Below are 9,239 nucleotides of genomic sequence, written 5' to 3'. Positions count from 1 at the left end.
ATTGATTTTTCTAAACTTTGAGATTTGATTGATGGTTTCTTCTCCAACTTTTTTACAAACACAACTTCTATCTTCTCAGTTACTTTAGCATCCTTCTTCTTACCTTTCTCAAGTACTCAACATATCTTTGTTTGTACAAAACAAAATCTTGTCCAAACATGGTACAATTACATGAAAGGTTCAGGAGAGAATCTCTCATGACAAGAGTCAGTGTGATTCCCATTAAACATCACATGTTTTACACCGCACTTATCCCTTTTGATTGGCAATCGAGTTTCCCTTCTTAAATCACTCACTAGGACTTGGAGGTTCTGCCCCTGTTGTTTTACTGATAACTGATCCAATCATTATATTTGATTAAGAAACGTTGGAATTCATCAATCTTTTCATTGCTTCTATATATTCATCCTCTCACAATCATGACTTTTTCCATCTTCAAAGATTTTTCATTTAATTGGATTTCTTTATTGGTCTTTTACCATTTTCATGAGTAATATTCTACAACCTCAATATCAAAAAGTTCATGATTAGAGAATATAGGGTATATCGGTAGATAACATTCATCTCTCTTTATATCTTCTTCATTCTAGATGTTTGAATTCATGGGAGTCTTAACTCTACTACCATCTTGGACATTTTCATTTGAGAAAACTTTCTTTGATTGAATGTTTTTATTTAAATAAACAGATATTGTCACCATTAAATTCTGTATGATAGTACATGTGAGGTGTGAACAATCAGTTCGCGCCCCGACATTTTTTCCTTAAGATGGGGTGTGACACATAAAACCTTTCAAAGGAACTTTATCATCACCTGTTAATTATTTACCTTGTTTTCTTTTTGAAAACACTTTTATAATTTGTCTTTTCTAATCAGATGGTATTGAATTTGAAGAGTCAATTGATTTTTCTAAACTTTGAGATTTGATAGATGGTTTCTTCTCCAACTTTTTTACAAAAACATCTTGTATCTTCTCAGTTACTTTAACATCCTTCTTCTTACCTTTCTCAAGTACTCAACATATCTTTGTTTGTACAAAACAAAATCTTGTCCAAACATGGAACAATGAAGAACATGAAATGGTTCAGGGGAGAATCTCTCTTGACAAGAGTCAGTGTGATGCCCATTAAACATCACATGTTTTACACCACACTTATCCCTTTTGATTGGCAATCGAGTTTCCCTTCTTAAATCACTCACTAGGTCTTGGAGGTTCAGCCCCTGTTGTTTTACTGATAACTGATTCAATCATTATATTTGATTAAGAAACGTTGAAATTCTTCAATTTTTTTATTGCTTCTATATATTCATCCTCTCACAATCATGACTTTTTCCATCTTCAAAGATTTTTCATTTAATTGGATTTCTTTATTGGTCTTTTACCATTTTCATGTGTAATATTCTACAACCTCAATATCAAAAAGTTCATGATTAGAGAATATAGGGTATATCGGTAGATAACATTCATCTCTCTTTGAATCTTCTTCATTCTAGATGTTTGAATTCATGGGAGTCTTTACTACTATCATCTTGGACATTTTCATTTGAGAAAACTTTCTTTGATTGAATGTTTTTATATAAATAAACAGATATTGTCACCTTTAAATTCTGTATGATAGTACAAGTGAGGTGTGAACAATCAGTTCGCGCCCCGACATTTTTTCCTTAAGATGGGGTGTGACACATAAAACCTTTCAAAGGAACTTTATCATCACCTGTTAATTATTTACCTTGTTTTCTTTTGAAAACACTTCTATAACTTGTCTTTTCTAATCAGATGGTATTGAATTTGAAGAGTCAATTGATTTTTCTAAACTTTGAGATTTGATTGATGGTTTCTTCTCCAACTTTTTTACAAACACAACTTCTATCTTCTCAGTTACTTTAGCATCCTTCTTCTTACCTTTCTCAAGTACTCAACATATCTTTGTTTGTACAAAACAAAATCTTGTCCAAACATGGTACAATTACATGAAAGGTTCAGGAGAGAATCTCTCATGACAAGAGTCAGTGTGATGCCCATTAAACATCACATGTTTTACACCACACTTATCCCTTTTGATTGGCAATCGAGTTTCCCTTCTTAAATCACTCACTAGGTCTTGGAGGTTCAGCCCCTGTTGTTTTACTGATAACTGATCCAATCATTATATTTGATTAAGAAACGTTGGAATTCATCAATCTTTTCATTGCTTCTATATATTCATCCTCTCACAATCATGACTTTTTCCATCTTCAAAGATTTTTCATTTAATTGGATTTCTTTATTGGTCTTTTACCATTTTCATGAGTAATATTCTACAACCTCAATATCAAAAAGTTCATGATTAGAGAATATAGGGTATATCGGTAGATAACATTCATCTCTCTTTGAATCTTCTTCATTCTAGATGTTTGAATTCATGGGAGTCTTAACTACTATCATCTTGGACATTTTCATTTGATAAAACTTTCTTTGATTGAATGTTTTTATTTAAATAAACAGATATTGTCACCTTTAAATTCTGTATGATAGTACATGTGAGGTGTGAACAATCAGTTCGCGCCCCGACATTTTTTCCTTAAGATGGGGTGTGACACATAAAACCTTTCAAAGGAACTTTATCATCACCTGTTAATTATTTACCTTGTTTTCTTTTTTAAAACACTTTTATAATTTGTCTTTTCTAATCAGATGGTATTGAATTTGAAGAGTCAATTGATTTTTCTAAACTTTGAGATTTGATAGATGGTTTCTTCTCCAACTTTTTTACAATCACATCTTGTATCTTCTCAGTTACTTTTTAACATCCTTCTTCTTACCTTTCTCAAGTACTCAACATATCTTTGTTTGTACAAAACAAAATCTTGTCCAAACATGGAACAATGAAGAACATGAAATGGTTCAGGGGAGAATCTCTCTTGACAAGAGTCAGTGTGATGCCCATTAAACATCACATGTTTTACACCACACTTATCCCTTTTGATTGGCAATCGAGTTTCCCTTCTTAAATCACTCACTAGGTCTTGGAGGTTCAGCCCCTGTTGTTTTACTGATAACTGATTCAATCATTATATTTGATTAAGAAACGTTGAAATTCTTCAATTTTTTTATTGCTTCTATATATTCATCCTCTCACAATCATGACTTTTTCCATCTTCAAAGATTTTTCATTTAATTGGATTTCTTTATTGGTCTTTTACCATTTTCATGTGTAATATTCTACAACCTCAATATCAAAAAGTTCATGATTAGAGAATATAGGGTATATCGGTAGATAACATTCATCTCTCTTTGAATCTTCTTCATTCTAGATGTTTGAATTCATGGGAGTCTTTACTACTATCATCTTGGACATTTTCATTTGAGAAAACTTTCTTTGATTGAATGTTTTTATATAAATAAACAGATATTGTCACCTTTAAATTCTGTATGATAGTACAAGTGAGGTGTGAACAATCAGTTCGCGCCCCGACATTTTTTCCTTAAGATGGGGTGTGACACATAAAACCTTTCAAAGGAACTTTATCATCACCTGTTAATTATTTACCTTGTTTTCTTTTGAAAACACTTCTATAACTTGTCTTTTCTAATCAGATGGTATTGAATTTGAAGAGTCAATTGATTTTTCTAAACTTTGAGATTTGATTGATGGTTTCTTCTCCAACTTTTTTACAAACACAACTTCTATCTTCTCAGTTACTTTAGCATCCTTCTTCTTACCTTTCTCAAGTACTCAACATATCTTTGTTTATACAAAACAAAATCTTGTCCAAACATGGTACAATTACATGAAAGGTTCAGGAGAGAATCTCTCATGACAAGAGTCAGTGTGATGCCCATTAAACATCACATGTTTTACACCACACTTATCCCTTTTGATTGGCAATCGAGTTTCCCTTCTTAAATCACTCACTAGGTCTTGGAGGTTCAGCCCCTGTTGTTTTACTGATAACTGATCCAATCATTATATTTGATTAAGAAACGTTGGAATTCATCAATCTTTTCATTGCTTCTATATATTCATCCTCTCACAATCATGACTTTTTCCATCTTCAAAGATTTTTCATTTAATTGGATTTCTTTATTGGTCTTTTACCATTTTCATGAGTAATATTCTACAACCTCAATATCAAAAAGTTCATGATTAGAGAATATAGGGTATATCGGTAGATAACATTCATCTCTCTTTGAATCTTCTTCATTCTAGATGTTTGAATTCATGGGAGTCTTAACTACTATCATCTTGGACATTTTCATTTGATAAAACTTTCTTTGATTGAATGTTTTTATTTAAATAAACAGATATTGTCACCTTTAAATTCTGTATGATAGTACATGTGAGGTGTGAACAATCAGTTCGCGCCCCGACATTTTTTCCTTAAGATGGGGTGTGACACATAAAACCTTTCAAAGGAACTTTATCATCACCTGTTAATTATTTACCTTGTTTTCTTTTTTAAAACACTTTTATAATTTGTCTTTTCTAATCAGATGGTATTGAATTTGAAGAGTCAATTGATTTTTCTAAACTTTGAGATTTGATAGATGGTTTCTTCTCCAACTTTTTTACAATCACATCTTGTATCTTCTCAGTTACTTTTTAACATCCTTCTTCTTACCTTTCTCAAGTACTCAACATATCTTTGTTTGTACAAAACAAAATCTTGTCCAAACATGGAACAATGAAGAACATGAAATGGTTCAGGGGAGAATCTCTCTTGACAAGAGTCAGTGTGATGCCCATTAAACATCACATGTTTTACACCACACTTATCCCTTTTGATTGGCAATCGAGTTTCCCTTCTTAAATCACTCACTAGGTCTTGGAGGTTCAGCCCCTGTTGTTTTACTGATAACTGATTCAATCATTATATTTGATTAAGAAACGTTGAAATTCTTCAATTTTTTTATTGCTTCTATATATTCATCCTCTCACAATCATGACTTTTTCCATCTTCAAAGATTTTTCATTTAATTGGATTTCTTTATTGGTCTTTTACCATTTTCATGTGTAATATTCTACAACCTCAATATCAAAAAGTTCATGATTAGAGAATATAGGGTATATCGGTAGATAACATTCATCTCTCTTTGAATCTTCTTCATTCTAGATGTTTGAATTCATGGGAGTCTTTACTACTATCATCTTGGACATTTTCATTTCAGAAAACTTTCTTTGATTGAATGTTTTTATTTAAATAAACAGATATTGTCACCTTTAAATTCTGTATGATAGTACAAGTGAGGTGTGAACAATCAGTTCGCGCCCCGACATTTTTTCCTTAAGATGGGGTGTGACACATAAAACCTTTCAAAGGAACTTTATCATCACCTGTTAATTATTTACCTTGTTTTCTTTTGAAAACACTTCTATAACTTGTCTTTTCTAATCAGATGGTATTGAATTTGAAGAGTCAATTGATTTTTCTAAACTTTGAGATTTGATTGATGGTTTCTTCTCCAACTTTTTTACAAACACAACTTCTATCTTCTCAGTTACTTTAGCATCCTTCTTCTTACCTTTCTCAAGTACTCAACATATCTTTGTTTGTACAAAACAAAATCTTGTCCAAACATGGTACAATTACATGAAAGGTTCAGGAGAGAATCTCTCATGACAAGAGTCAGTGTGATGCCCATTAAACATCACATGTTTTACACCACACTTATCCCTTTTGATTGGCAATCGAGTTTCCCTTCTTAAATCACTCACTAGGTCTTGGAGGTTCAGCCCCTGTTGTTTTACTGATAACTGATCCAATCATTATATTTGATTAAGAAACGTTGGAATTCATCAATCTTTTCATTGCTTCTATATATTCATCCTCTCACAATCATGACTTTTTCCATCTTCAAAGATTTTTCATTTAATTGGATTTCTTTATTGGTCTTTTACCATTTTCATGAGTAATATTCTACAACCTCAATATCAAAAAGTTCATGATTAGAGAATATAGGGTATATCGGTAGATAACATTCATCTCTCTTTGAATCTTCTTCATTCTAGATGTTTGAATTCATGGGAGTCTTAACTACTATCATCTTGGACATTTTCATTTGATAAAACTTTCTTTGATTGAATGTTTTTATTTAAATAAACAGATATTGTCACCTTTAAATTCTGTATGATAGTACATGTGAGGTGTGAACAATCAGTTCGCGCCCCGACATTTTTTCCTTAAGATGGGGTGTGACACATAAAACCTTTCAAAGGAACTTTATCATCACCTGTTAATTATTTACCTTGTTTTCTTTTTTAAAACACTTTTATAATTTGTCTTTTCTAATCAGATGGTATTGAATTTGAAGAGTCAATTGATTTTTCTAAACTTTGAGATTTGATAGATGGTTTCTTCTCCAACTTTTTTACAATCACATCTTGTATCTTCTCAGTTACTTTTTAACATCCTTCTTCTTACCTTTCTCAAGTACTCAACATATCTTTGTTTGTACAAAACAAAATCTTGTCCAAACATGGAACAATGAAGAACATGAAATGGTTCAGGGGAGAATCTCTCTTGACAAGAGTCAGTGTGATGCCCATTAAACATCACATGTTTTACACCACACTTATCCCTTTTGATTGGCAATCGAGTTTCCCTTCTTAAATCACTCACTAGGTCTTGGAGGTTCAGCCCCTGTTGTTTTACTGAAAACTGATTCAATCATTATATTTGATTAAGAAACGTTGAAATTCTTCAATTTTTTTATTGCTTCTATATATTCATCCTCTCACAATCATGACTTTTTCCATCTTCAAAGATTTTTCATTTAATTGGATTTCTTTATTGGTCTTTTACCATTTTCATGTGTAATATTCTACAACCTCAATATCAAAAAGTACATGATTAGAGAATATAGGGTATATCGGTAGATAACATTCATCTCTCTTTGAATCTTCTTCATTCTAGATGTTTGAATTCATGGGAGTCTTTACTACTATCATCTTGGACATTTTCATTTGAGAAAACTTTCTTTGATTGAATGTTTTTATTTAAATAAACAGATATTGTCACCTTTAAATTCTGTATGATAGTACAAGTGAGGTGTGAACAATCAGTTCGCGCCCCGACATTTTTTCCTTAAGATGGGGTGTGACACATAAAACCTTTCAAAGGAACTTTATCATCACCTGTTAATTATTTACCTTGTTTTCTTTTGAAAACACTTCTATAACTTGTCTTTTCTAATCAGATGGTATTGAATTTGAAGAGTCAATTGATTTTTCTAAACTTTGAGATTTGATTGATGGTTTCTTCTCCAACTTTTTTACAAACCCAACTTCTATCTTCTCAGTTACTTTAGCATCCTTCTTCTTACCTTTCTCAAGTACTCAACATATCTTTGTTTGTACAAAACAAAATCTTGTCCAAACATGGTACAATTACATGAAAGGTTCAGGAGAGAATCTCTCATGACAAGAGTCAGTGTGATGCCCATTAAACATCACATGTTTTACACCACACTTATCCCTTTTGATTGGCAATCGAGTTTCCCGTCTTAAATCACTCACTAGGTCTTGGAGGTTCAGCCCCTGTTGTTTTACTGATAACTGATCCAATCATTATATTTGATTAAGAAACGTTGGAATTCATCAATCTTTTCATTGCTTCTATATATTCATCCTCTCACAATCATGACTTTTTCCATCTTCAAAGATTTTTCATTTAATTGGATTTCTTTATTGGTCTTTTACCATTTTCATGAGTAATATTCTACAACCTCAATATCAAAAAGTTCATGATTAGAGAATATAGGGTATATCGGTAGATAACATTCATCTCTCTTTGAATCTTCTTCATTCTAGATGTTTGAATTCATGGGAGTCTTAACTACTATCATCTTGGACATTTTCATTTGATAAAACTTTCTTTGATTGAATGTTTTTATTTAAATAAACAGATATTGTCACCTTTAAATTCTGTATGATAGTACATGTGAGGTGTGAACAATCAGTTCGCGCCCGACATTTTTTCCTTAAGATGGGGTGTGACACATAAAACCTTTCAAAGGAACTTTATCATCACCTGTTAATTATTTACCTTGTTTTCTTTTTTAAAACACTTTTATAATTTGTCTTTTCTAATCAGATGGTATTGAATTTGAAGAGTCAATTGATTTTTCTAAACTTTGAGATTTGATAGATGGTTTCTTCTCCAACTTTTTTACAATCACATGTTGTATCTTCTCAGTTACTTTAACATCCTTCTTCTTACCTTTCTCAAGTACTCAACATATCTTTGTTTGTACAAAACAAAATCTTGTCCAAACATGGAACAATGAAGAACATGAAATGGTTCAGGGGAGAATCTCTCTTGACAAGAGTCAGTGTGATGCCCATTAAACATCACATGTTTTACACCACACTTATCCCTTTTGATTGGCAATCGAGTTTCCCTTCTTAAATCACTCACTAGGTCTTGGAGGTTCAGCCCCTGTTGTTTTACTAATAACTGATTCAATCATTATATTTGATTAAGAAACGTTGAAATTCTTCAATTTTTTTATTGCTTCTATATATTCATCCTCTCACAATCATGACTTTTTCCATCTTCAAAGATTTTTCATTTAATTGGATTTCTTTATTGGTCTTTTACCATTTTCATGAGTAATATTCTACAGCCTCAATATCAAAAAGTTCATGATTAGAGAATATAGGGTATATCGGTAGATAACATTCATCTCTCTTTGAATCTTCTTCATTCTAGATGTTTGAATTCATGGGAGTCTTTACTACTATCATCTTGGACATTTTCATTTCAGAAAACTTTCTTTGATTGAATGTTTTTATTTAAATAAACAGATATTGTCACCTTTAAATTCTGTATGATAGTACAAGTGAGGTGTGAACAATCAGTTCGCGCCCCGACATTTTTTCCTTAAGATGGGGTGTGACACATAAAACCTTTCAAAGGAACTTTATCATCACCTGTTAATTATTTACCTTGTTTTCTTTTGAAAACACTTCTATAACTTGTCTTTTCTAATCTGATGGTATTGAATTTGAAGAGTCAATTGATTTTTCTAAACTTTGAGATTTGATTGATGGTTTCTTCTCCAACTTTTTTACAAACACAACTTCTATCTTCTCAGTTACTTTAGCATCCTTCTTCTTACCTTTCTCAAGTACTCAACATATCTTTGTTTGTACAAAACAAAATCTTGTCCAAACATGGTACAATTACATGAAAGGTTCAGGAGAGAATCTCTCATGACAAGAGTCAGTGTGATGCCCATTTAACATCACATGTTTTAC

Source organism: Bidens hawaiensis, unplaced genomic scaffold (assembly GCF_021521415.1).
Source record: "Bidens hawaiensis isolate Kalapana, Puna unplaced genomic scaffold, B.hawaiensis_p1.1 tig00011859_1, whole genome shotgun sequence".
NCBI lineage: Eukaryota > Viridiplantae > Streptophyta > Magnoliopsida > Asterales > Asteraceae > Bidens > Bidens hawaiensis.
Note: the sequence above shows the minus strand (reverse complement) of the source record.